Source organism: Convolutriloba macropyga, chromosome 6 (assembly GCF_964194025.1).
Source record: "Convolutriloba macropyga chromosome 6, txConMacr16.3, whole genome shotgun sequence".
NCBI classification, from domain to species: domain Eukaryota; kingdom Metazoa; phylum Xenacoelomorpha; order Acoela; family Convolutidae; genus Convolutriloba; species Convolutriloba macropyga.
In genome coordinates, this window is record NC_134473.1 from 73,937,537 (window position 1) to 73,965,005 (window position 27,469).

Here is a 27,469-nt window from a genome sequence, read left to right on the forward strand (position 1 = left end):
AAATACAGAGGCCCGTCAAAATGCGCTCGTAAATCATGTTCCATCTCCGCTCATCCTTATTTTTGGATTGATTGCGTACCAAATTAATCATATGTAGGATGCGCTCTAAAATTATCAAACTGAGCTATATTAGGAATCCATTTTTATTGTCGAAAACTTATTTCTCTTACAAAATTGGCCAAAAATTTTGTGGCTATGTTTAGCTGTTTTTTGATGGTGAAGATTGGTTTTTTGTCCCGACCCACTTTGATGGGGTAGGAACTATAAACTCAACTGGAATTTTTTTCTGTTCAGTGAATTTTGGCCGATCGATATAATTGTGAGTAGAATCATTAGAAAACAGGTCATGCGTAGAATTAAAAATTGAAAAGACTTTTTGGAATTTTGCTTTCTCCGAGGAGCTATGGCGATCTAAAATTTTGGGATTTCAGCCTAACTTCTGTTGTTTTGTTCACATTTTTCGTAATTTTGTCGAAATTTTAATCAATTTTCCTAAAAATTGATAAAATTGTCAACATTAGTCTGGTTTTTTCTATTAAACAAAGAAATTGATTTGTTGAACTGTTTGAAATAAATCTTTTGGCTAAAATTTTGGCTACATTAACAAAAAATTCCGCATTTTTTCAGTTTTTCATGAAAAATGAAACCAGATATTCTTTTTTAGCCCGCTTTATTCAAATTGACTAGTAGTGGAGACATAAAAACTGCGACAAAACTTTTCGTTTATTCATACGAGGGCTATTTTTCCGTCGCTTCCTAAGAAAGAGTTCGGAAACTAACAATTTGGTGGCCTTGAGCTAATCTAAATCGAGACTTATCGAAATTGCATTACTTCTTTGGTATATTAATATTTTTTTGACCCAAATTTCTACTACGCAAATGTTGGAGAATTACGGTTCTTTAACCGCAGTGCAGTGATAGAAAGACCAGTTTTGGTCTCATTGTTGATTTTTGCTATTAAAAATTATTCGGATTTTTTTTGGGTGTCTATTCTGAAAACTTCTTCATTTTTTCAACCCAACTCTAAAGTTTTTCATTTAGAGTTTCAATTACTGAGAGATTCATTTATGTTCAAAGAGGCACAAAAACTTGATATTGTGTTTTTTGAGTAAAGCTTTTGGTTTGCATGAAACTTTCAGGAATTCTTGAGTTTTTCTCGCATCTATTTTTCCTTTTCAGGACATATGAATCTGTGTAATTGACCAGATGTCCAATTCACTATCTATAAAGCTGTTAGAAAAACCATTTAATGCTTTCAATTGATACCTAAAGTCTTTTTACTAAAACATCGATAACTATCCGATCTTCTTCATTTATTTTTTTGATATACTGAAAAATTTTGTGAATATAGTTGTTTTGCTAAAAAGAAACCGGGAGAGTTAATTGTTTTAGAGGTACAGCATTAATATCAAGACTAATTTTGGTCCAATAGTGGAGATTAGAAATCTAAAAGTTATCCGGACTGTAATGGGCTCCGGTCAGTTCCTTTCCATGTTTATTGCAGAGAAAAATGAATTCAAATCGAAATTCAACTTTTGACTAAGAAAATTTACGTAAAAGTAAAGCCAATGAACGCACATAATAAGTTCATTGAATTGCTTTTTCTTTGTTGAGGCTTCAACGGAGTTTGCATAAATCCATTACGAAAATTTAAGAGTTATGCCCGTATTAGTTGTTATTTTGTAGTGTTGTGGCATAGTCTTATTGATTGCAAGTTGATTTGTAAATTTTTTTTTCGTTGGAAACTTATAGTTGTTTTGACATATAAAAAAGTTGTTTTCAAATAAAAATGTTGATGCAGCTATGCCACTTTTATGTTTTTCTCTCGTCTTGCAGCATTGTCTTAGCAGAGAAAGAGGTCACGTCCTCTTTCAACTGAATTAAAAATTGGTCTTCCTGGTTCTTTTATCTTTCAAATATTGGTTGTTTGACTTTAGTACTACGAAGTTTCTCAATTTTTTTCAATTTCTGACATTTTCCTTGTTTGAGGTTCTTTTCTGCTGTCTCGTCCGATTATTACATTAATAGCAGATTAACGACAAGTCAAATATTACAACAATGACAATGAAAAAAGGCGCAATTGACTGTTATTAAATTTTTTTAGCGAATGTTTTATGATTTTAACGGATGACGCCCTTTTTCGCAAAATTTTAATCCTGTATCACTTCTTTCTTTAATTTTGTAGTTCTATTGGTTTTTGGGTAATGAAAACTCTCAATTTCTTTGGAAGTATAATTAAAGCTGTTTAATAATTTCAGTTGATTGCAAATGGTTTTCATGACTAAAAATTTAATTTTTTCAAAAAGCGAAAAAGCGTACACTTATTTTTTTAACGTTGTCCTTCTCGTTTTTTGTCTACTACTTAATTGTCAATTGTTCCCAATGAAGACAAGACCAATATCTTTTTTCATAACGTAAAAGTTAGTTGTTTGTTTAGTTTGGCCGTTATTGAACCAAATTTGAAGACTTTTCTTGCTTTGGATTTTTTTTTATTTAACAGAACCTAGCATAAATTTAATTGTCTTACTTGAAGGTAGTTAAATTTACTCAACAGATGCGCCCCTTTTTTGTAAATTGATTTAAATACTGCCCCATTGATCACATCAGCTGATTTTGAAGTGCATATGAAATATCATTTAACAGTCAGATATCACCTAATGATTGAATTGAACTTAGCAGCTTAATAACTTCGTACATATTTTTTTTTGAGTTATGATTAATAAAGTACTCAAACAAAACTTGATAAACAAAATTTGATGTCCGATTCATTATCTATAAAGCTATAAGAAAAACCATTTAATGCTTTCAGTTGATTCCTAATGATTTTTTAACTATTGTAATTCGATGATTATCCAAAATTCTTCAATTATTTTTTGATATATTGAACAATATTGTCAATATAGCTGTTTCACTAAAATTCGGAACAATCATTTGTTTTTTCTCGGTTGCCAAATGGGTCAAGATTTAACTTATATTATTGTTTTTACTTATCTTTTGGAAACAACAGCTGCCTCAATTAACGGACTTGAGTATTTTTTAATAAAAAAAAACATGAAAAACCATAACTAAGCCATGAAATGTCAGTAAGGTAAAGCTAGATTGAGTGATTGATTGTGGAGATTTTCAATAATCTCTAGGTGACTTTCTTAATTCCAGTTTGAATTTTTACTGCAGATTCAGCACGCGGGAAAAGAGGCGGGGCTCTTTTTCCTATAATCCTCAGATTAATCATTGTTGAATGCTGATTGATAGCGAGAGGTCAAATTGTACGCCAAAACTAAGCCAACCTTGAGTCTTAAGTAACCTCTACTTAAACACAAAAGCGTTTATAGCACTTTAGAAATCGGTATCAACAATTAGCAATCATACGAATAAAGGCTGTGACATGAATAAAATCTAACACCCGTTAAATCGGTCAAATCCTTTAAGTTGTTGACATTTTGTGCTCAAATCCGTTTCATTGAAAAGCAATTGTTTTGCTGAGACAAAAAGGAGAAAGTGTGAGTTTAAATGGCTTTGTAATCGTTTTTAATGTTCAATTTGGTTGAAATTTTGATAGTGTTTTTGTACCTGATGTCGATTTCACATAACCGAATTCAGATAAATTGAACCCTAAAATTGAACGGTTTTTCCTCGAAAAGGTTATAGAATTACATTGAAATTATGTATCACGTTTTAGATCAATTGAGAAAAAACATGAAATTTCCTAACTTTTGATGGGAGAGAAAATATTTTTTTTGAAAACCATGAACGAAAACAATTTTCACTCAATATGCTTTTAGGAAAATCTGTTGACAAAATTCTATTTTTTATGTTTACAGAACTTTTTCTGTCATAATTTTCAAACAATCCAAAGCAAAAATAGTACAAAGTTGGAGTACCCGCACTGACCTCACATTGCTTTCAGCGCTGAAGCATAGTAATTTTTTTCTGTATTTTAATATGTAAAAATTAGGACAGGTCTACTAATTTAACATAGCATGAGCTTGGGCAGGCAGGCTCCATTTCAAACTGATTAACAGATTGAGGTCCAGACCGAAATTGTCTCTGATCAAACCTCCCTAAAGTGACCTCTCATCGTGCGCTCGAAGCTCCGCGTGCGCTCGAAATACGCTCAAAAACCTCCTCTGATTGGACTATCGTGTGGTCGAAAATTGTTCCTGATTAGACTAATATGCGCTCAAAAACACCTCTGAGCAGACTTAAGTGCGTTCGAAATGCCACTGATCAGACCCAAGTGCGCTAGAAACAACTCTTATCAGACTAAAGTACGCTTGAAATAGTCTGATCGATATAAACATATATAAATCTTTTAAATTCATCATAATATATTCATTTCATAAAAACGCCTTGATCTCAAGATATTGAAAATTTCTTCTGTTGGCGACCGGCATTTGCTATCAGCTGGAGCAGTTGGTTTCAATCAACACCATCAAATTCTGAAAAAATCTCTAATCAGAAAGCTGCTGTTTTGTTGCCTCTCCGCAGGGCCAAGTTCTCTCAGTTTTAAAAAATGGCAAAATTGCGCGAAATTAGCCCATTGATATTTAGAAGCTCTTAAGAGACGTTTGAGAATATCTTTATCGTCTTAGTGATGCTCGCTGAGTCCGGTGTGCAATGATTTAACTTACTTTTGCAATTTTTTGCTTGCTTCAAACTAGCTTCTTTTTGGCTGGTACAATATCAATTTCGTTGATGTCTCCGGGAAAAAAATGTTTAGTGTAATATGGATTGGTCAAAAAAGAAAGGAATCACAAATTTTGAAGATAAATAAACAATGAGGCTCGACAATAAACGTACGCTTTTAATGTTCCGTCTCTGCTCATTAATTTTTTTGACTTTATCGTCTACCAAATGAAGAGCAGAAGACAGGAATAGTTTTTAAAATTCACATGCTGTTCTAAAATTATTAGCGCTTGAAATTAAAAAATCGTTTAAAACACAAACGAATGAGTGAATTAAACAATGCTTTGCCGCATTAGAAGGCCTGAGAGACCTAAAAATAATAAGACTACGAAACAAGACAAAGAAAGAAATAACAAAATCATAAATATTTCGGCGAAAACGCAAAATCTTTGTATAAAAAAATTATTAACAAAGTAAAAAAAACTATCAGATAAATTCTGCACTGCAAAAATTCACTTGTAGTTCAATTGAGACAGATGGGAAGTTTCTACATTAAAAAGAGAATAAAAAGGCAAAGCTCAATAATCCATTGAGTTTTTTGAAATGAAAAGCCATGACAGCAATTAGCTTTTTTACTAACAGAATACTTGATAGAGTCACATATAACACACTATCGACCTTTTATCCGTGAGACCAAGTTATGAGACTCCAGAAACAATAATTTCAGGCAAGACTCAAAACCTTACAAAATTACGAATTTTTTAAGCTCTTAAAATTGTTAGCTATTAACTGAAACGGTTATTTGTGTTCACTTGGGCCTCATGTGAATATTGATCGGACCTCTAATTAAAGGGACTTTGTGAAGCGAAACACGTTACTATGTAAGAAAATAGCACGTGCGCCCGGGGGGTCATAAAAAAATTTGTGCTCACTAAGCTGCGGGGGCCAAAAAAACAGATCCGTTTTAAGACTACAAGATAAAAATCAAATACAGGGAAAAACTAATATTTCAACACAATAATCGAAGAAAAAAGTGTCGGAGCTATTAATAATATAAAGCATTAATTCGAAATTTTTGATCTTTTCGTTAAGGTTTTTTCCAAAAAACAAATTTACCTGTAGATATTGTGCTATTGAAACTGGAAATTGGAGAAGAACTCCACATAATTGAGCAAATATACAAAAATCAAATTTTTTCAAACCGTTAGTTAAAACAAAGGTGGTTTCTCAGATTATTTTTGCATTAAGGAGATGCACCAGTGAGCTGCAAGTTGAGAAAAATAATAGTGCAAGGCAGTTCAAAGTAGAGATTTGTTTTGCGATGTCATACAAGCTATTAGATATCTAGTCAAAGCATTAGATTGTTCTCTTATTCTTCTTTAAGAAACAAATTGAACTCGTGTTTCAGAGGACTAAGAACTATAACAACAAAGGAATCAACAAATTCAGCCGAAGCTCAAGAGGCCCTTTAAAGTTTAAGTAAACACTTTTTCTAGCCATAAAAAAACATGACCTTTTTTGAAAACAAATTAATTGTTCAGTGCGCCCAATAATAAAGTAAATTGGAACTGTTAGAAATTGAACCCTGACATGAAAATTATTTGGTTAAATTTGACATGAAAGAAACCATTTCCTGAGAAAAGATTTAAAAAACAGCTGTCAAGTACATTTGGAATATCTTTGATTGTAACAATCTACGATAAGACTTAAGATTACACTTTATACTTTCTATTGCTTCAAGTATATTAAAAACACTTTAATATTACAAATTTTGGCGTATTTGAAAAACCAATTCCTAAAACAATTTCTGCTGTAGAAATTTATTCAATTTCTGTATTGAAAAAAATGTCCGCAAAGTGTTCAAGTCATAAACTTACTCAAAGATTGATATCTGTGGCTGCAAAAAGAACAAAAAAAGACGAACAAAATTAAAATTCTCAAAGAAAAATGCAAGAAATGAAATATAAATGGGCCTCTTCTAATTGACAACTGCAACCAAAAATATAGTGATAAGGTGGCAATTACTTTCACTAACACTCCATTTGGAAACCAATGAGACAATTCCTTAATCAGAATAGTTCTTAAAACTACAAGAAGAGAAACAAATATAGGCAAAGACTAATATTTCGACCAAACAGTTCAAAAAAAGTGTCGGAGCTATTAGAAACATAAACAATTCATTCCCAATTTTAGATTTGTTCATTTGGGTTCCTTTTCAAAGCCAAATTTACCTAGAAAAAGTGGGTTATTGTAAAAGAAATTTGGAGAAGAACTTCACTTACATGTACAAAGATACAAAAATCAAATTTTTTAATGGAAAGTCGTAGTTCAAAATCATGAAACCATTAGTTAAAATAAAGTGTTTTTGTGAGATTTATTTTTTGCTCCAATAGGCAGATGAAGAATCCAGGCAATAATGAGCTACAGGTTGACAAAAATCAGATGTACAAGAGGTGCAATTTTAAAATTTCCTGTGCGAAAACTCATACCAGAAAAAAGAGATATCTAGTCAAGGCATTATATTGGTTCTCTTTGTCCTGCTTAGGAAACAAACTGAGCTAATGTTGCAAAGGACAAAGACCTAAAACAACAAACAGAACACCAAAAGCAGCGAAAACTCCAGAGGTCAATGAAAATTTAAGTAACAAATTTGTTCAAGCCATAAAAAACATGGGCTTTTATCTGAAAGCAAAATATAAGTTCATTGACTGAGGAAAAAAAGTATATTTGAATTCATAGTAATTGAACACTGATACGAAAATAGTTTGGATATATTTGACATGAAAAAACCGCTTCTTGTTAAAAGATATTTAAAAAAATCGGCTAAGTACATTTGGAAAACCTTGATTGTAACAATCTGCGATGAGACTTAAACTAACAATTTATCAAGTAAGTTAAAAACACGTTAATGCTCCTCATTTTAGTGTAATACATGATTTTAAACACCAATTCTTAAGAAACTCTCTATTGAACAAAAATGTCCAATTTCTATACTGATCAAAAATGTCCGAAAAGTATCCAAGTCACAAAAATATTTAAAGGATGATGTCTGTGCTTACAAACCGAACAAAAAAATAATCGAAATGAAGAGTTTCATGGAAAAATTCAAGAAAATTTTTTTCGAGTCGGTAAAAACTAAGATACTAATTTTAAATAAATCTGATTGGGAAAATCTACAAAGGCAATTTCAACCGCGATTATAGTGATGAGGCAACAAATACTTTGAACTACAACCCAATCAACGGAAAACAATGAGACCAATGCTTAATCAAAATAATACCTAAGACTACAAGATAAGGAACACATAAATGTAAAAACTAGTAAATCAACACGAAATATGGAGAAAAAAGTGTCAAAGCTATTGAAAATAAAAACCATTAATTTGCAAATTTCCATTGGTTTGTTAGGGTTTTTCAATGCTGTTTTACCTGTAAATATTGTGTCATTGTAACAGGAAATTGCAGAAGAAATACACATACGTGAACAAATAAATAAAAAATCAAAATTTTTAAATGAAAACACGTAGTTCAAATTAATGAAACCTTTAGTTAAAAAAGTGTTTTCATCAGGTTGATTTTGGTTCCAATAGGAAGATGAAGGATGCATGACCCAATGAACTACAAATTTACAGAATTAAGATTTTAAAAGAGGTTCAAAACTAAAATTTACTTCATATCATCCATTAGATATCTAGTCAAGGCACAAATTTTTTCTTTCAAAACACGTAGCTAAAAATTATGAAATCAAAATTTTAAGGAAAGGCGTTCCATTGAGTTTATTTTTAATCCATTGAGGAGAGGAAAGATCCATGCATCAGTGACCTACAAGTTGAAGAAAAAATAAAATTAAAAAAGGGATTCAAAATAAAAAAATTACTTTTGAAAAACTTTATTGATGTCATACCCATTTGATATCTTGTCAAGCAATTAGAGTGGTTATCTTATTCTTCTTAAAGGAACAAATTAAACGGTTGTTTAAAAAGACTCAGACCTAAGACTACAAAAAGAGCAAAATATGCCGGCAATAATAAAAAGATCCTTAAAAGTTTAAGTAAACACTTTGTTCAAGTCATAAAAAACTTCTTTTCTCTGAAAACGAAATATACTTTTTTTGACCCTAGAATAAAGTAAATTGAAAGTGTTTGTAATTGATCCTTTACAAAAAATATTTGTAATTGAACCCATACAAAAATTATTTGGTTCTTTTTCACAAGAAAAAACGGCTTTTTGCAAAAAAAAAATTTAAAAAAACAGCTGCCAAATACATTTGAGAATTTGTTTGACTTGCGCAATTGGTACAATTTGTAACAATCTATGATGAGAATTAAAATTACATTTTCTATTTCTTCAACTATACTAAAAACACGTTAATGTTCCTCATTTTAGCGAAATACATGATTTGAAACACCAATTCTTAAAAAATTTTCTATTGAACAAAATGTCCAATTTCTATATTGAACAAAAATGTCCGCAAAAGGGTCAAAATCATAAAATTATTTATAGAATAATGTCTTGGCCCACAAACAGAACGAAAAAAAGCAAAAACAAAACTTTCAATGAAAAACACGAGAAAATGAATCTAATGGGGCCTCATTTGATTGACAACTGCAACCAAGATTGTAGTGATAATGCTGCAATTAAATTCACTTTAACTTTGTGTGGAAACCAATGACATGAGATTTTAATCAGAATAGACCTTAAAACTACCTTTGGTTTTCTTTTCATAGCCACCATCACCATTAAATTTGGTCCTAATGTAACAGGATTTCAGAATATCACTACACATACCAGAAGAAATTAAAACTTATAATTATTCATTGACAACATATCGTTCAAAATCATCAAACAATTAGTAAAAAAGAAGTGTTTTCATCAGGTTAATTCTCTTTCGGATAGGGAGACTAAGGCTCCAGGAATCACTGAGCCACAGGTTAACAGAAATAAAATTTTAAAAGAAGTGCAAAATTACAATTACTTCTCAGAAAATGTTTCGATATCATGCCTGCCTTTAGATACCTCGCCGAGGCTTTAGATTGGTTCTCTTGTCCCTATTTAGGGAACAAACTGAACTGATGTTTCAGGGGACAAAGATTTAAAACTAAAAAAACAACAAACGCAGTGAAATTTCAAGAGGTCAACAAAATTTAACTAAACACTTTTGATTGTAACAATTTAAATAAAATTAAACTTTCTATTGCCTCAAGTATATAAGAAGCAGAAAAATAATATTAAAAACATGTCCAATTTCTATAATGAAAAAAATATCCAAAATGTTGTCAATTTAAAAATTTTTTAGTTTCCTGCTGTCTACGACTACAAAGACAGCAAAAACCACAAGCAAAAAACATATAATTCAAAAAAATGCACGAAAAAGTTTTTAGAATCTGTAAATTTTTAAGATTTTAACACTTTTATAATTCTAATTGGGCAGCTGTGCAATGGCAAATTAGTAATGAGGTGTCAAATACATTCATTCAGAGCCCAATCGGGAACCAATTAGACCAAAAATTAATCAGAGTAAGTCTTAAGAATGCAAGAAGAGAAACAAATACAGGAAAAAAAAGAATTTCAACAGAAAAATTTAAGAAAAAATATTCTAAGCTATCAATAGGAACATAAACTAATCTTTGGATACATTCACTTTGGTTATTTTACAAAGCCAAATTTATTTAGAAAGATTGTGTTATGATGCATGAATTTAGCGCAGAACTACAACAAAATGAACAAACACTTAATAATAATTCTTCTCTATAAAAACAAGTAGATAAAATTCATGAAACCTTTAGTTAAAACAAAAGATGTTTCATCAGATTAATTTTTTTCATTAAAGAGAGGAAGGATCCAGGCATCAATGAGCTACAAGTTGATAGAAATAATTTTAAAAAAGATGCAAAGTAAAAATTTAATTTTGAAAGATATCATACCAGCCATTAATATCTAGTTAAGACATTAGATTGGTTATCCTACTCCTCTATAGGAACAAGTTGAACTCTTGCTTATAAAACCTACGACTTGAGTCTACAAAAACAAACACAAACGCAGGCAAAACGAAAGAGGTCAATTAATTATCAGTAAACACAATGTTCAAGCCAAAAAAAACATGAACCTTTCTCTGAAAAAGGGGTATATGTTCAATGGGCCTTATAATAAAGTAAATTGGAACTTCTAATAATGATATCTTGATATGAAAAGTTACTTGCATGTATTTGACATTAAAAAAACAGGTTCTCCCAAAAAGGTTTAAAAAACAACCACCTCAGTACATTTCACCACTTCGAATGACTTTGATTGTAAGAATTCAATTGAAATTGCATTTTCTTTTGCCTCAAGTATATTTAAAACGGAAATTTCTACTTTGAAAAAAAATATTCAACTTTTATATTGAACAAAACTGTCCACGAGGTGTCCAAAACATAAAATCATATAAAAATGATCTCTGTGCATACAAACAGAACAAAAAATTAGCAAAAAGAAATTTCCAATGAAAAAATGCCAGAAATGAAATCTTATTGTCGCTCGTCTCATTGGTAATTGCAACCACGTTTAACATGAATAGGCGGCAATTGAATTCACTTACACTCCACTTGGAAACCAATGAGACCAGTCATTAATCAGAATACGTCTTCAGATTGCAAGAAGAAGAACAAATGCAGGAAAAAAGAATTTCAACAGAAAAAATTAAGAAAAAGATTCTAAGCTATCAATAAGAACATAAACTAATCATTAAAATGTTTAAATTCATTCACTTTGGTTATTTTCTAAAGCCAAATATATCTAGAAAAATTTTTATAAGGTGCATGAATTCAGAGAAGAACTACACATAAATGAATAAAAAAACATAAAAACTAAATTTTCTATGAAAACAGGTAGCTAAAATTCGTGAAACCCTTAGTTAAAACAAAAGGTGTTTAATCAGATCAATTTTTTTCCAATAAGGAGCGGAAAGATTCAGGCATCAGTGAACTACAAGTTGACAGAGATGAATTTTTTTTAAAAAGGTGAAAAGCAAAACTTTACGTTTGGAAGATTTCATACCAGTCATTAATATCTAGTCAAGGCACTAGATTGGTTATCCTACTCCTGTTTAGGGACAAATTGAACTGTTGTTTATGAAGTATAAGACCTAAGTCTGCAAAAATAAAAACAAATGCAGTAAAAACTAAAAAGGTCATTGATGTTTAAGTAAACACAATGTTCAAGCCAAAAAACATTAGCCTTTTTTTGAAAATATGATATAAGTTCATTGAGCCTCATATTAAAGTAAATCGGAACTCCTAGTAATGGAACTTTGATATGAAAAGCTTCTTGCATGTTTTTGACATAAAAAACCAATCCTTGCAAAAAGGTTTAAAAAACAGCCGCCGAATACCTTTCGCCATTTCGAATATCTTTGATTGTAACAATCCAAAAGAATACATTTTCTATTATCTCAAGTATATTAAAAACAGAATTTTTCATTATTGAAAAAAGCTTTCAATTTTTATATTGAACAAATATATTCTCAGAGTGATCATGTAATAATTTTTCCTCAAATGAGGTCTGTGCCTACAAAGATAACAAAAAAAAAACAAAAACAAAACTTTCAATGAAAAATGCAAGAAATGAAATCTAATAGGTCCTCTTCTCATTCATTGACAACTGCAACCAAGATTATAATGCTTAGACAACAATTAATTTTAATTACACTCCATTTAGAAACCAATGAGACTAGTCCTTACTTAGACTAAGTCTTAAGAACGCAAGAAGAGAAACAATAACAGGCAAAAACTAAAAATTCAAAAAATAAACTTTGAGAAAAAGTCAATAAGCTAATAATATGAATATAAAAAATCATTCCAAAATTTAGATTCACTCACTTGGATTTCTTTTCAAAGCCAAATTTACGAAAATATTGTATAAAAGTACACGATTTCAGAGAAGAAATACACATAAAGGGACAAATTTACAAAAAAAAAAACAATTTTCAATGAAAACAAGAAGGCATTAATTATGAAATTCTAAGTTAAAACAAAAAGTATTTCATCAAATGAAGAAACATTGTTCCATTAAGAAGCGGAAGGGAAGGATCCAGTCATGAGTGAGCTACACGTTGACAGAACTAAAATTTTGAAAAAGGGTGCAAAGCAAAAATTTAGCCATAAAATTAATTTTTGATGTCATACCAGCCATTAGATATCTAGTCAGGGCCTAATATTAGTTATCTTACTCCTCCTAGGAGACGAATTAAACTGTTGCTCATAAAATTTAAGACCTAGGTCTACTAAAAGAACAACAAATGCATGCAAAACTCAACAGGTTATTAAAAGTTTATGTAATCACTTCACTCTAGATATGGAAAATTATGAGCCATCCTCTGAGAACATTATATAAGTTCATTGGGCCTCCTGGTAAAACAAGTTGGAATCATTAGTAGTGGAACTTTGATATGAAGCTTTACTTGGATGTCTTTGACATGAAAAAACCAGTTCTTTTGTGAAAATAAAAAAAGAGCAGCCTTGTACATTTCGAATACTGTTGACTGTAACAATCCACGATGAGACTAAAACTTCACTTTTTATTGCTTCAAGTATTTTAGAAATTTGTTAGAGTTCCTTATTTTAGCGTAAAACCTCATTTGAAACAACAATTTTATTTAAAAAAACCGCAAACGAGATTATAGTGATAAGGCGACAAACACATTCACTTACACTGCAGTCGGAAACGAATGAGACCATTCTTCAGTCAGAATCAGTCTTAGAACTACAAGAAGAGGACCAAATAGAGGCAAAAACAAACAATTCAAGAGTAAAGACCGAGAAAAAATGTCGAAGCTGTTAAATGCATAAAATATTGATTCGCAATTTAGACTTTTTGTTAAGGTTTCTCTTCAAAGCCAAAAGTATATGTAAATATTTTGTTAATGTAGAAGGAAATCGGAGAAAATCTACATACAGATTATCATGTATACAAAATTCAAACTTTTTCGAAATAATTACGTAGTTAAAAAAATTTAAATCATTGGTTAAAACAAAAAGTGTTCCATCAGATTATTTTTTGTTCCATTAAGGAGAGGAAGGATCCAGGCATCAGTGAGCTAAAACTTGACAGAAATAATAATAAAAAATTTGTGGAAACTAAAAATTTATTTTGTAAAGTATTTTTCAATATCGTACCAGTCATTACATATCTAATCAAGGCACCAGGTTTATTATCTTCCTCCTCTTAAAGGAAAAAATTAAACGGCTGTTTAAAAAAACCCTAGGATCTAAGACTACAAAAAGAACAACAAATGCAGGCGAAACTAAAAAGATTATCGAATTAAAAGTAAACATTTCTTCGAGTCGATAAAAATGAGCTTTTCACTGAAAATGGAAATTAAGATCATTGGCCTCATAATAAGAGAAAATCGAGCTTAAAGAAACGGATCCTTGATATGAAAATTCACTTGAATTTTGAAACTATTCTTTTAAAAAAACATATAAAAAAGAGCAGCCTGGTACATATGCCTTTGATTGTAACAGTCCAAAAAAAAGCTTTCCACTGCGTCAAGTATATCAAAAAAAGAAAAACTATATTTAAAGAAATGTCCAATTTACTTATTGACAAACATATCCACAAAATGTCAAGCTCAAAAAATTATTAGTGCATTGATGTCTTCGACTACAATTGCACTAAAAATTACAAGCGAAAATGAACGTTTCAATTAAAATGCATGAAAAAGTTTGTAGATTCTGTAAACGTTTGAAACATTAACTCTTATACTAATCTAACTGGCCCTCTGATCATTGGTAACTGTCACAAAACAATTCTGATGAGGTAAGAAATACTTTCACTTACACTCCAATTGGAAACTAATGAGACCAATTCCTAATCAGAATAAGTCATATTACTACGGAAAAAAAAAGAAACAAACACAGGCGAAAACAAATAATTCAATAGAAAAGTCAGAGAAAATATACCGAAGCTATTGAGAACATGAAACTCTCGTTCGCATATTTAGAGATGTTGGTTTGGGTTTCGTTTCAAAGACAAATCTCTCAAATATTGTGATAAGATAACAGGAATTCAGAAAATAAAAACTATTAAATAAACCAATACAAAAACAAGTAGCTAAAAATTAAGAAACCAGTTGCTGAAACAGAAGGCGTGCCAGCAGATTAATTTTTGTTCCCCTAAGAAGAGGAAGGTTCCAAGCACCAGTGAGCTGTAAGTTGACAAAAATAATATTGAAAAAAGAGTGGAAAGTAAAAATTTATCTTTTAACATTTTTTTTTTGATATCATACCAGCCATTAGACATCTGGTCAAGACATTAGGTTAGTTATCTTATTCCTAGTAAATGAAAAAATTAAACTGTTGTTAAAAAGGACTAAGACCTAAGACTACAAAAAGAACAAAAAATGCAGGCAAAACTAAAGCGGTCTTTGACGTTTAAGTAAACACTTTTTTCAAGCCAATAAAAAAAGCTTTTCCCTGAAATTGAAAAAAAATTTCATTGGGCCTCATAATAAGTGAAATAGAACTCTAAGAAATGGAACTTTGATATGAAAACATACTTGCATCTATTTGACATGAAAATAACGATTCTTGCAAAAAAAATTTAAAAAACGGCCACTTAATACATTTCGACATTTCACATACCTTCGATTGTATCAATCCAAATAACGTTTAAGTTTCTATTGCAACAAATATAATAGAAACAGGTAAACTTTATTGAAAAAGCGTCCAATTTCATTATTGAACAAAATATGCACAAAACTATAAGTCAGAAAACTATTAGTGCTTTGATGTCTATGAAAAAAAAGCAAAAATTAGAAGCAAATGTAAATGTTTCTTTGAAAATGCGCCAAAACATTTTAAAATTCTGTAAAAATTTAAGATATTAACGCTTATATAATTCTTATTGGGCCTCTGTTCAATGGCAAATGTAACCAAGGCTATAGTGATAAAGTCAAAAATACATTCTCTTACACACCAATCGGAAACCAATGACACCAGTCCTTAATCAGAATAAGTCTGAATAATACAAGAAAAGAAAAACAATACATGCAAAAACTATTGATTCAACAAGAAATTGCTTGGAAAGTTGAAGAACCCATTAAGAACGTAAACTATTCATTCGCAATATTTCAAGTTGTTCTTTCTGGTTCCTTTTCAAAGCCATTTCAAATACCTTTGATTGTAACAATATAAACAAATTTCCTGTTTTTTACCTCAAGCATATTAAAAGCAGAAAAACTATATTGAAAAAAGTGTCCAATTTCTATATTAAACGAAAATATTCACAATGTGTCCAAGTCTTAAAATTATTAGTGCATTGATGTCTATGACTACAAAAAGAGCAAAACTTACAAGCAAAAATATTTATTTCAAATAAAATGCACGAAAAGTTTTTAGATTCTATGAAACTTAAGAATATTAACGCTGTATAAATATAATTAGGCCCTTGTTTAATGGCAAATGTAATCGATATTATAGTGAAGAGTCACAAATATATTCACTTAAACCCCAATCGGAAACCAATGAGACAAGTCTTTAATCAGATTAAGTCCTAATACCATAAGAAAAAAATGAATACAGGCAAAAACAAATAATTCAAAAAAAAGTGCGAGAAAAAATTGTAGAAGATATTAAGAACGTAAACTATTCATTCGCAAATTTAGATTTTTCCCTTGGGTTTCTTTTCAAAAGCCAATTTTACCTGTAAATTTTGTGTTAAGGTAACTGGATCACAGAGAAGAACTACAATTAAATGAACAAATTCACGAAAATCAAATTCATTCAATGAAAAAACGTAACCAAACATTGCCAAACCATTAGTTTAAAAAGGCGTTTCATCATATTAATTTTTGCTCCAATAAGGAGAAGAAATATCCAGGCATCAGTGAGCTACAAGTTGACAAAAATAATAATAAAAAAGGGATGCAAAGTAAAAATATCTAGTCAACGCATTAGGTTGGCTATCTTATTCTTATTTAAGGAACATTTTAAACGGCTGTTTTTTAAAAAGTCATTGAAGTTTAAGTAAACACTTTTTTCAAGCCAATAAACATGAGGTTTTCTCTCAAAACGAAATATAAGTTCATTGGGCCTCATTTTAAAGCAAATTGGAACTCTTAGAAAAAGAATTGTGATATGAAAACTTGCGTGCTTGCATTTGACATTAAAAAACCCGACTCTTGCCAAAAAGATTGGAAAACAAAAACAGCCGTCAAGTAATTTTAGCCTTTTCAAATACAGTTGATTGTAACAATTTAAATAAAATAACACTTTCAATTGCCTCAAGTATATTAAAAGCAGAAAAATTATATTAAAAAAGTGTCCAACTTCTATATTGAACAAAAATATCCACAAAGTTGCCAAGTCAAAAAATTATTAGTGCTTTGATGTCTACAACTACAAAGAGAGCAAACATTACGATCAAAAATAAAAGTTTCAATAAAAATGCATGAAGAACTTTTTTGAGTCGGTATAATTTAAGATTTTTACTCATATATAAACCTAATTAACGTACTTTAATTAGCATAGCTTTGAAGGTCAAAGATAAGCCATTTCCTTTTCTTTTCTTTTTTCAATTAAATTTTTAGAACCAATTATGTTCAAATTCTTTTGTTATCAATACGAGCCGTCTGGAGTCAGCTGATGTAAGTCAGAATTTATGAATGCGCTAAATATAAATCAAACAGTCGTCGGGGAAAATCAACATTTTGAGATAAAATTCTGTTATTTGAAGAGCCAAATTACAAAATTATTATTAAACTACTCAAACGAACGAAAACCGTCGGAGACACAGTTTCGATTTTTTTTCCTATTTAGAATTTTTGAGTGGTAAAAATCAATTTTCCCCATTTCAGAAATATTAATGTTTCGCTAGCAGCCTACACTTGACAATTAAATACAAAAATATGGTAATTTGTTAATTAAAAGCGTATATAATGCTTAAAGGCGTCAAGAAATTGACATATTTGCTCATTAAAAGACTTACGCGTGCCAAATGTACTAAATGCCAGGTGGAAAAACGTGTTTATATTTTTTCAAAGCAATCGAAGCTCCTTTTATTAATAAGAGGCAATGTTACTCATTTCTAAGTTGAGAATTTGAGAAAAAGCCATGGAAAAGTATCTAATTGCAAGTTTTAAAAAAATGCAGAGAGGAACAGAAGTAGTTATTGCAGAAAGAAAATTGTTTTATTTATTAATTTAAGATGGAGTACAGAAGAACGGTTGTCGTACAAAATTAAAAATTTTCTGCTATTCGGTGCAGGGCATCTAGTCGGGGCAAAGGAGATTCTTCATATGCGTTGAGACAAATTTTTCATGATTTAAGTATTAAAAGTACTAAGGTTCAAATTTTATGATTGGCTTTGTAAAAAAACGCACTGACATTAGAGAAGACAAGGAGCTTCGGTAATGTGCGTTTGCACATAATGTTTTGACCCTGCTCAACCCCATTTGTTACTTTGTTCACCAAATGAAGAAAAAGTAGAAACTTTTAAAAAAATGGTATGAACTGAAATCACTAAACAATCTAAATAATGCTTTATTACAAGGCCCATGAGAGCGATCATTAAGGACACTGAGAGACAAGACAAACAATAAACGTTTATCACGACAAAAACTCAGTGCCGATCTCTTTTTCAGAACAAAAGTGTTAACAATATCAGAAGAGCATCACCTAATAACTAAACTATACTTTTGACTAAATTGACAGAAATTTCACCATTACAGGTATGAGAACCGTCTTCAATCTGTAAAATCAACATTCAGACAAAAACAGACAGGGCAAAGTCAAAAGACAGGATACAGAGAGGATAATTTTTGAAATCAATTTATTTCGAAGTCGTGAAAACCCTTAACTGTTAATTGAAATCGTTAAAACAATTTATCTGTGACTCCATATAAAGCTGTGAGATCTGTCATTATCCACAATGTCATACAACTACAAAAAGAACAAATACCAGCAAAAAATCAGAAAGTCAATTAAATTTTGTGGGAATACGGTGTCGAAGCCATTAATATCATAATCTAATCACAAAAACAATATTAAAATCTATTGCGCCTTTTTTCAGCGCCATTGATGTCAAATATGACGGGCCAATACTGTGCTGATAACGGGTCAAGAAAGTGAACAGCCAACCTAAAAAATTCAAATCTCTTAGCCTCAAATCCAAAAAAACGTAATTAAAACATAAAACAATTGAGACGAACATACTTCAACTCGTTTGACAGATGCTGTGAGCTTTCTTTCTCCTGAGAGTACTCTACAAGGTGGAAGTTAGAGAGAAAAGTAGCAAATCAAGAAAGAACAACCAAATTTTTTTGAAAATAACAAACAAACTAAATCTCATAACAAACAAAAAGTTTCAATTAATTATAAACAAAACATTAGTTTTTTCCTAGGAGGCCAATTGAACAAGTCAGCACTGAGACTAAGTCAAAAAAATCAACGAATTAAAGCAGAACTCAAACTTTCACAGACAATTTTATGCAAACTCGATTTTGAAGGCAACAAAAAAATCAGCTTTTTACTGAATTTTGCTGCAATTATAATGCGTGATCAATTGCTTTCCTTTGCAATCTAATTTGACTTTTCATCAATTGAGCGTTGATATGAAATCCTTCTAGTCTGAAAATTACAAACAAAAAATGAAAAAAGCGAAATGTTTTACTTTTTTAACAAAAGGACAACGCCCAACTAAAATCCGAATAGTTTTTGAGTTGTAAAATTGTACAATTCGAATGAAACGAACCATGCAACTGCTGCTGCATTATATTGGAACAAATAGCACTGCAAATTGTACCAAAATTACTAATTTGCCAATAAAATATTATAGAAATAAACGATAAGGAATTTTGTGTAATTATCGAGTTATTTTGGCGCAAAGCCGTCAGGTATCAACTGAAAGCATCAATTAGCTTCTATAATATTTCGATAGACAGCGAATAGAACTTTTAAATAAATAGACTGACTCTTAGTATTTTGCCTTTAAAACAATGAGTTTTACTCAGAATACACAATATTTATTTATCAGGCCTTAATTGCTCATAAATGGGACCACCGATTAGTTGAAATCTCTTATAAAACAGACCTTCTTTTTACTGGAATAAAAGAATTGCGAAAATTATTGTAAGAACAGTTTTGTTTCTGTACTATAGGTCAAATTGAATTGAGTGGTCTAAGGGAACATATATGGATCCATTTTTCATGGAAAATTGAAAAAAAATGCTGAACTTCCAAAAATTTAGCCAAAAATTTAATCAAAAGAGTCATTTCAAACAGTTAAGCAACTCTATTTTTTGTTTATTGGACAATGCGGACAAAGGAGTCATATGTGTTGTTTTCTTTTGAAAAAAGAAAAATGGGTTTTCTCACATATTTAACCGAAATTTTTGCCAAACGAGAGGATTCAAAAAATTTGCCATCAGTCTTTTATCTTTAAACGGAAAAGCAATGAGACTTTTGTTTACAATTTTATCAAGATTTAAATAAAAGTGAACAAAATTGTTAAAACAATTCAACTTCTAAGCTTCTTTAGGTTAACAGACATTTAAAAAATCTTTTAAATTTCGTTTACTAGGTTTGGCAAGCTTTCGAATGATACTCCTTACATCTTTCTACGATAAATATATTAATGCGTGGAAATTGACTGAACAAAAACAGCCAGTTGACCATGTAGTTTTCCCCTTTCCCCCGCCATAAAGGTTCGAAACAAAAAACCATAAACATCTCCCAATAAAAAAACTTACAATGGAACTTGATATGAAACCGTCACATCCCAACAAAGTATCACAACCAAAGTGAAGGTTTAGTTCTTTTAGAATTGAAATGTAATTAGTGAAATTTTGGCCTTCTAATGTTAGTAGTATATTTTCCTTAAACTTTGGGCGAAAAATCGTAAAACGAATTTTCTGCACTAATCAGGTGAAATCAACATTCAAAGGTTTACTCATTTTTAATATGTGCCTGTAATTCCGCACATTGCGGACTATCGCATTGCTCTAACAGACTCTTATTGAGCTGCCCTACTGAACGCATGAGATAATACATCGAACTGCCAAATCTCTGATATCGGCCAGAAGGACAATTTGTTCAAGTTTCTCACAATTTGTCTCCTAGAACTTATGAAGGGACTTGAATGCCGAGGTGTTTAATCGGATTTGAAATTCAATTCACTTCATGGCCTGCTGTTTGTACTTCATAGCCTCAGCAACTGACAGGGTAAAACCACGTTTCTTGGCCAAAGCTGCGACAAGGCTTGGTTTCAAAGGAGAAGTGAAGATAATATTCAAAGCTGCTAACTGACCTGTATTATATACAAACAAAAAAACTAGCCCCTTCCGGAGTTGTTGCCGAGTACTGAGTTTTCCTGCTCACAATTGCTTGTCAAGATATCTCCGATCAAATTGACATAAATTTCTCTATATACGATCAAGCAATCATATCATCAGGACTTCAGGACGGCACGGTCACTGATTATATCCAGAGCCACTGATTGAACATATGGACTGTATCTCTCAACCAGGAATAGCCAGCCATTCAGTCAACTTAAGCTTCCGCACAAAATTAATCCTGAAACAACTGTTAACCCCGACGCTTCAAATGCATCTGCAGACAGCCAGCACTTGAATGTTTTAATGAGTGTGACTGCATACGAGATTTTTCTTAAATTTCATTAACTAGGAAGTCATCATAGGTTCAAAGAACCAACAAATTTTATGCACCTGGATATTAGCCTGTTAGTTTTCAACCAAAACAGGTGGTTGGCAAAGGGAACAAACATATAAGGCCTGAGTTTGATCAGCTGATGTTCTTTTTCCAAACTGGGTTTCGATTAATAGAAGGCATGCGAATGCAGTACCTAGCAAGAAAATCTCTAAAATGCAATCAAACGCATTTATTTATATGCAGGCAAAAAACTTGCCTGTCCGGGGTTGTTGTCGATTACTAAACTCTCGTACTCACTAAGGCTTGACAAAACAACTCCGATCCAGATGATATAGTTTTCTTCGTTTACGATCTTGACGAGCAATCATATCATCCGAACCTTGGCATAACACGGAACTGTCATCGACTGTATCCAGAGTCACAGATTTACAATATGGACTGTTTCTAATCAGTTATAATAGGTTGAAAATCCCAATTTCTTGCCAAAATTTCTCAGAGACTTCATCCTGATCCTTCGACTGTATTAACGAAGTATCTTCATTTGGATATTGGCCTGTCAGTTTTCTACCAGAACAGATGATTAGAAAACTGAACAAACATATGTGGACTGAGCCTGACCAGCTCATGTTCCGTTCCAAACTCTGATTATTAGAAGGCATGCCTGGCCGAATGAAGTATCTGACGAAAAAATCCTAAAATGCAGTTGAACATAGTTCACTGAAGTGTATCAACTCTGTTCAGGTTTTTTAATTCGTTTGAAGGAGAATTGCACATCAGGGGACAGAGCGTTTTAGGGAACAAGAGCAATGGTTCTTGGAGAACAAGAAAACATTGTGGACAGTTTATCTAAGCTTCGTTCTACGTTGTTTCTCTTGATAATCCGTTCAATTTTTCAAGCTTTCATTGAGCCATAATTTGCACAAATTTTTCCTGATTTCTGACCCGTTGTTTGCTACCGTTATCCTTTACAATTTTGAGCTATATCCAAAACTCTGCCTGTTTTACGGGAATAATCCAGTCATCAAGATACCAGCAGTATTGAGAGACGCTTGATTTCTTCTTTTCAATTTCAATACAATAAATCGGGAAATATAAAAACTGTGGAAGCATTTCTGCTGAATGAAATTGATAAACTCTGCCTCTAAATTGTTCCCTGGGATTATTGTTTTCGTTTTAGCATCAACGCAAATTTTTGATTTCTTTGGGGGTTTTTCTAATGTCGGGTGCTATGCCATTCGATGGCAGTATTTTGCTTGCACGGCAAAACTGTTCTTTGGAACAAAGTATTTGTTGCTCGACGAGAAGCATTAGCTTCCACTGTGCCTTTGTCTTTTTCGCCGTCTTTATCGAAGCTGCTTCTCGCCAATGACCAGCTTTCGTAACATTTCTTCAGCACTCAAATCTGTTCACCATTAAGTTCATGCTGTTTCTTATGTTTTTTTGCCCCTGTTGGAGACACGCGAAGGCTTGGTATGTAGTAGTAGTAGTAGTTTAGGCTTTGAATCAGTCTGATTCGGGGCTTGCGCCCGTCACTTTCCAGCTAATTTGATAATTCGACTTTCGGGATTGGGTTGCAATGTCCGCAATTGCACGTGAAAATACACGAACATGAATATTTAAAAGAGGGCTTGATCTTGTTCAAAATTTCTCGTCAGCCTTTTTCGTCCGTGTTTTATGTATTTCTATAAAATTCTGTTGTCTCATTTTTGTCATTCTCTGAATTTATTATTTTTGGGTAGATTCGTGGTGTTTCTTTCGTGGTGTTTTTTGATGCAATAATCAGCCTGGGAGCTATTTTCTGTGGTTGTGTAATTAAGAGTCTGTTTCTAGACCCCGCTTGAACCAGCGTTATTAATATGGAGGTAAATTACAGACGCCCATTTTTTTCAATTAAACAAAACATTAATAACATTACCGACTATTAGCAAAACAATTCTTCTTGCATTAATGATGTACCATCAACTCAAATAACAATCTTGTATTGGTTATTAGAACTCAAAATGAGACAAATTTTTCTTAAAAATATTGGGTATTGGCCACCCAATACCCGCATGTTTAATGGTCTTACAACGTATAGACCCACTATCACGTGAGAATACCACAATGGGTGCCACGCCATAAACACTTGGAGGTTAGAATGGGGAAGAACCCAAAAATTTGAAAAGATTTCTGCTTCCAGACCAGCAATACTAACTGTGTGATTCTCTGTGGACCATTGCTATCCTTTCATCCAGTTACAAATTGAAGTTTTAAAAAAATAGCCTAATTATATGGATAATATTTTGAGAGTAATTGCCTCAGTGTTCTGTTTGAATGAAAACAGATTGAGTTAATTACGAAATTGTCTGATTTTGATGGTGGCTCAGATTGATTTGAATTATCTATTTTATGTTCATAAAACTGTGCTTTGTGATTAAATTCTTGCCGCTGTTTAATAGATGACAAAATTGGCAAACGCTTCTAGTTCTGAGTGCTTTGTGTTGTTGTAATACTTTCACTGACGTCATAATCTGACCCACGTAAATATATACTGTTGTTCTTTTCATCGCGTTCAAGTCGTATTTGTTGTTAGCGATGAGTGTTTGGCTTAGAGGCCTGTGCCTTTACTTATCATTTGTTCTTGTCGTGAATTTCCTGGCAGTTTGGGGGTTGGATATTTTTTTTTGGTCTACCTCTCCGTTGTTTGCGTTCATGCTGTTTTTCTTTTGGGGTGGAACCGTCCGTGGTGAGCTTACAAATGACGTCTAACTCTTGTGGATTCGTTGGAAGATTGTGCCGTGTCTTCTAGGGGGTCGGCCTCTGCGTCGGGCGGATTTTGTAGTGGCGTCCTTTTTTGAGGACAGGTTTAATTTATGTTGTAAGTTGGGATTTTACTCTACAGTATTTTGACCAGCTTGCCCTTCTGGTTACGTTTTTCTTTCGATTGCTACTTCTTGTTTTAGCCGACACGTAGATGGTATATCAATTGACAGGACGTTGTTATTTTCCAATGAAATTGGGTCCTGTTGTTGAAGTTGAACGCCGAGGGATTCACATAGGTCTCTTGGCACAGTTGTTCGATGATCAGTGGGGACTACGATCAGAGTCGCTTGTCCGGCGCTCTCTCCGATGCGCTGTTTGTCGCTGTATAGTGTTCCTGCGGATTGCGTTTTGCGGATTGGATCGTTCGTTTAGCTATGCAGTTAATTGGGGTTCGTTTTTCGGCTCCAAAAAGTGTTGCTGACTCTTTTCTCTATGTCCTTGGCCATCAGTTCCGTTACAAAGCTTATGGAGCTTCCCGAATCGATCATCAACCAACATTTGCTATTGCCGAATTGTTTTTCTGGATTTGTTCCACATTCCCCCTTTTTTTACGGGTGAGGAGATAATATCTGTCGAGCGTGACGTTGCGGGTCAAATGAACGTGATCTCGGTTTTTTGCTGATGTCTAGTGATGTTTTAGCGTCTACGTTTGTTTTTGAGAATTTCTGCGAGCCATTTTTTTGTTTTTCGTCATTTAAACTGAAATATATCATTGAATTAGCTTTCTGGTCGGCTAAGCCCTGGGTATTTTTCCACAGAGGACGCCTAATTTATCATTCGCGTTGCATTCGTTTTTCTGTTAGGCAATTGGCTGGTTGTATCTTCTTCGTCTGTCTTGTTCCATAGTTTTTGTTGGATTGTGGACCGCTTTTTGTTGAACCGGATGAGTTGGGTGAGTAACTTTTGTCTGTTTGTCTCTGAGTAGTTTTCTCTTCCAGTTCAATATTTGTCGTTGCAACGAGGACCATCTTACTTTGGCTTCTCCATTTTTCCTATGTATGGGAGGTTACTGCTTGGGTATCTGACAGCGTCTTGTAATACGTATTGCGTTATACAGACCGAAACTCGTGTATGTGTTATTGCAAAACGTCACTGAACAACTAACTTTATTCATATTGATAAGCCTAACACTGTAGTTAGCCAGTTCGCTGCTAATGTCACTTGAATTCAAAAGGCTAAATATTTGACACAATTCTCAACAATCGTATGACGATTGACACACTATATGATATAGAGGTTGGCAACGTTGGGCGTATAAACTTACAAAAAAAGAATTCTAACAATTTACTGCAATTGGTACAATTAGGTTTGTGCCCAAGTACCACAGGTATTTTTTCATTAAGTTTTGTCTAAATTGAGAACATAAAATTCGGGGTCACTCTGTTTAGTGTGTCAGATTGTACTAAATAAGTACGAACATGGTCATCCAAATCCGCTCCGCCACAAAATTTCTCTGTACCTTGAAAGTGATGATTGAAAAGTTGTCGTAATTAAACAACATGAGCACTTCCACTGTTTGGCTCAACTGTTACTGCTATTATATTATCAGACAATTAATGTTTAACCCGCTTTCTTTTTAAAAAAAAACGTAAAAGTTCCTCAAATGTTAGAATTCATTTTCCACTGCAAAAGGCTGCGGTAGCTAAAAAGCAATCTGATTGAAATAATTGTCGTTTATGACATTCAGCTGGCTTGTTGGACCAACTTTTTCTGTGTGCTCAACCCTGAACAGTTCAACACATAGAAAGAGTTGAGTTAAAAACTCCAATGTTTTTCCTATAGTTTTGGTTTTGCAATTAAGAGCTCAGCGCTCGTCAGATTAACTGCAGTGATATATATATATATATATATATATGTGTGTGTGTGTGTGTGTGTGTGTGTGTGTGTGTGTGTGTGTGTGTGTGTTTATATATATATATATATATATATATATATATATATATGTATATATATATATATATATATATATATATATATATATATATATAATATATATTCAATTTGCTAAAAAGTTTAAATTGCTCTGTTTGAAAATTCTTCTCAACTAAGCTTCCCTCCTTCTCGATCTACGTTCCTTCCTTTTCATTGCTTCACTGCAATGCATTTGTTTAAACAATTTTTTTTGTATTGTTCAATAAGACGATACAGTCATGTAATTGTATTCCTATACTCGTATTTATCAAACCTTTTTCCATTAGAAACCTCTGACCGTTGGGAACAAAATTGATAGAAAGATTTTTACACATTCTTACTTTTGATTTAAATGCTCTCATTTTTTTAATAGTTTTTTTTATTGGTCCATTTTAAGCCATTTCTTCTGCGTTTTTTTCTCTTTTTGGTCGTCGAAGGAAACCGAAAACGACAAAACTATAGCGGAAACTGACTTAGTTCAACCGTTTCAGAGCTGCTAGTTAAATTTATCAAAACTACTGGTAAGGTTTGTCCTTCCGAGTTGAAAACAAAAGTAAGTCTTCCAAGGTTCTTACTCGACGATGTTATTGCGTCTTGCGAGTATAAATTTTTTCTGCCAATATTCTTGAGCTATTATTTTTTGTTGGACTGTTGCAAAAGAAGCAATCAAAAAACTAAAGGAGCCCCTTTTCCTACGTTCTATTTAATACTATAAGAACAAAAATTATTGAGAAACTGCTTCTAACTTACGCCCTATGACATCCTATATCCTATCCTGTCGTTCTACTTTCAATTTTTCTTTTTTTCTTTCGCTAACCATTTCCATTTCCTCGTGGACGTATCTTTGTCTTCGGTATATCGAATTCCTGAACAGAAGAGCAAACTGATTACCCCCCCCCCCAGAATAACCAAAGATGTCAAAACAGAGCAGGTCAGAACCAAGACAAAGCCTAATGCTTGTCTCACCGCTTATCATTTTATGTGTTGTCGACAAATGCATGACTAGTATAGCAATAGAGCATTATATTGTGATGCAGTTGTTTTAGAATTCTACTGGTCGTTAAAATGCGCATCGCTCAAAAATTGCCGGGGGAAAAACTTCAAAGTTTGACGATACAATTTCTGAATCGTTTTTGTGGTCCTTTTTTCCGCAATTTTTTATTGCACCCCAGTTCCTACTTATCTCTCCCATCGTATACTGTGTCCTCCCCGTCATACAGATAAGTAGTTGCTCCGTTAAGTCAATGTTTAAACTCCGTTTCAATTGTCAATCCCCACTGTCATTCAAGAGCATTTTGTGCGAGTTAGCCGGTTATTTTTCTCAGATTTCTAATACATTTAAGAAAATCGGTGATGTTGGCAGTGAGGAAAGAAACATATTGGTTGTAAAAATTTTTTAAAATATGAAACCCCACTTGAGATGACCGGTCAAAACAATCAAATTTTGGCTATCAAAGTTCTTAGGCGATGGCCGTTTTTGATTGACAT

The 27,469-nt window shown here is 32.3% G+C and overlaps 3 protein-coding genes across 3 annotated transcripts in view; 2 read left to right on the top strand and 1 right to left on the bottom strand.

The window, feature by feature from the left end:
• LOC142340611 (poly(A) RNA polymerase GLD2-like) overlaps positions 1-27,469 on the bottom strand; it is a 303,984-nt gene that overhangs the window by 145,547 nt on the left and 130,968 nt on the right. The window lies entirely within an intron of this gene.
• The window catches only part of LOC142340612 (uncharacterized), a 355,986-nt gene that overhangs the window by 123,297 nt on the left and 205,220 nt on the right, over positions 1-27,469 (top strand). The gene's annotated exons all lie outside the window — the stretch shown is intronic.
• Positions 1-27,469, top strand: part of LOC142340606 (substance-P receptor-like) — a 129,776-nt gene that overhangs the window by 99,086 nt on the left and 3,221 nt on the right. The window lies entirely within an intron of this gene.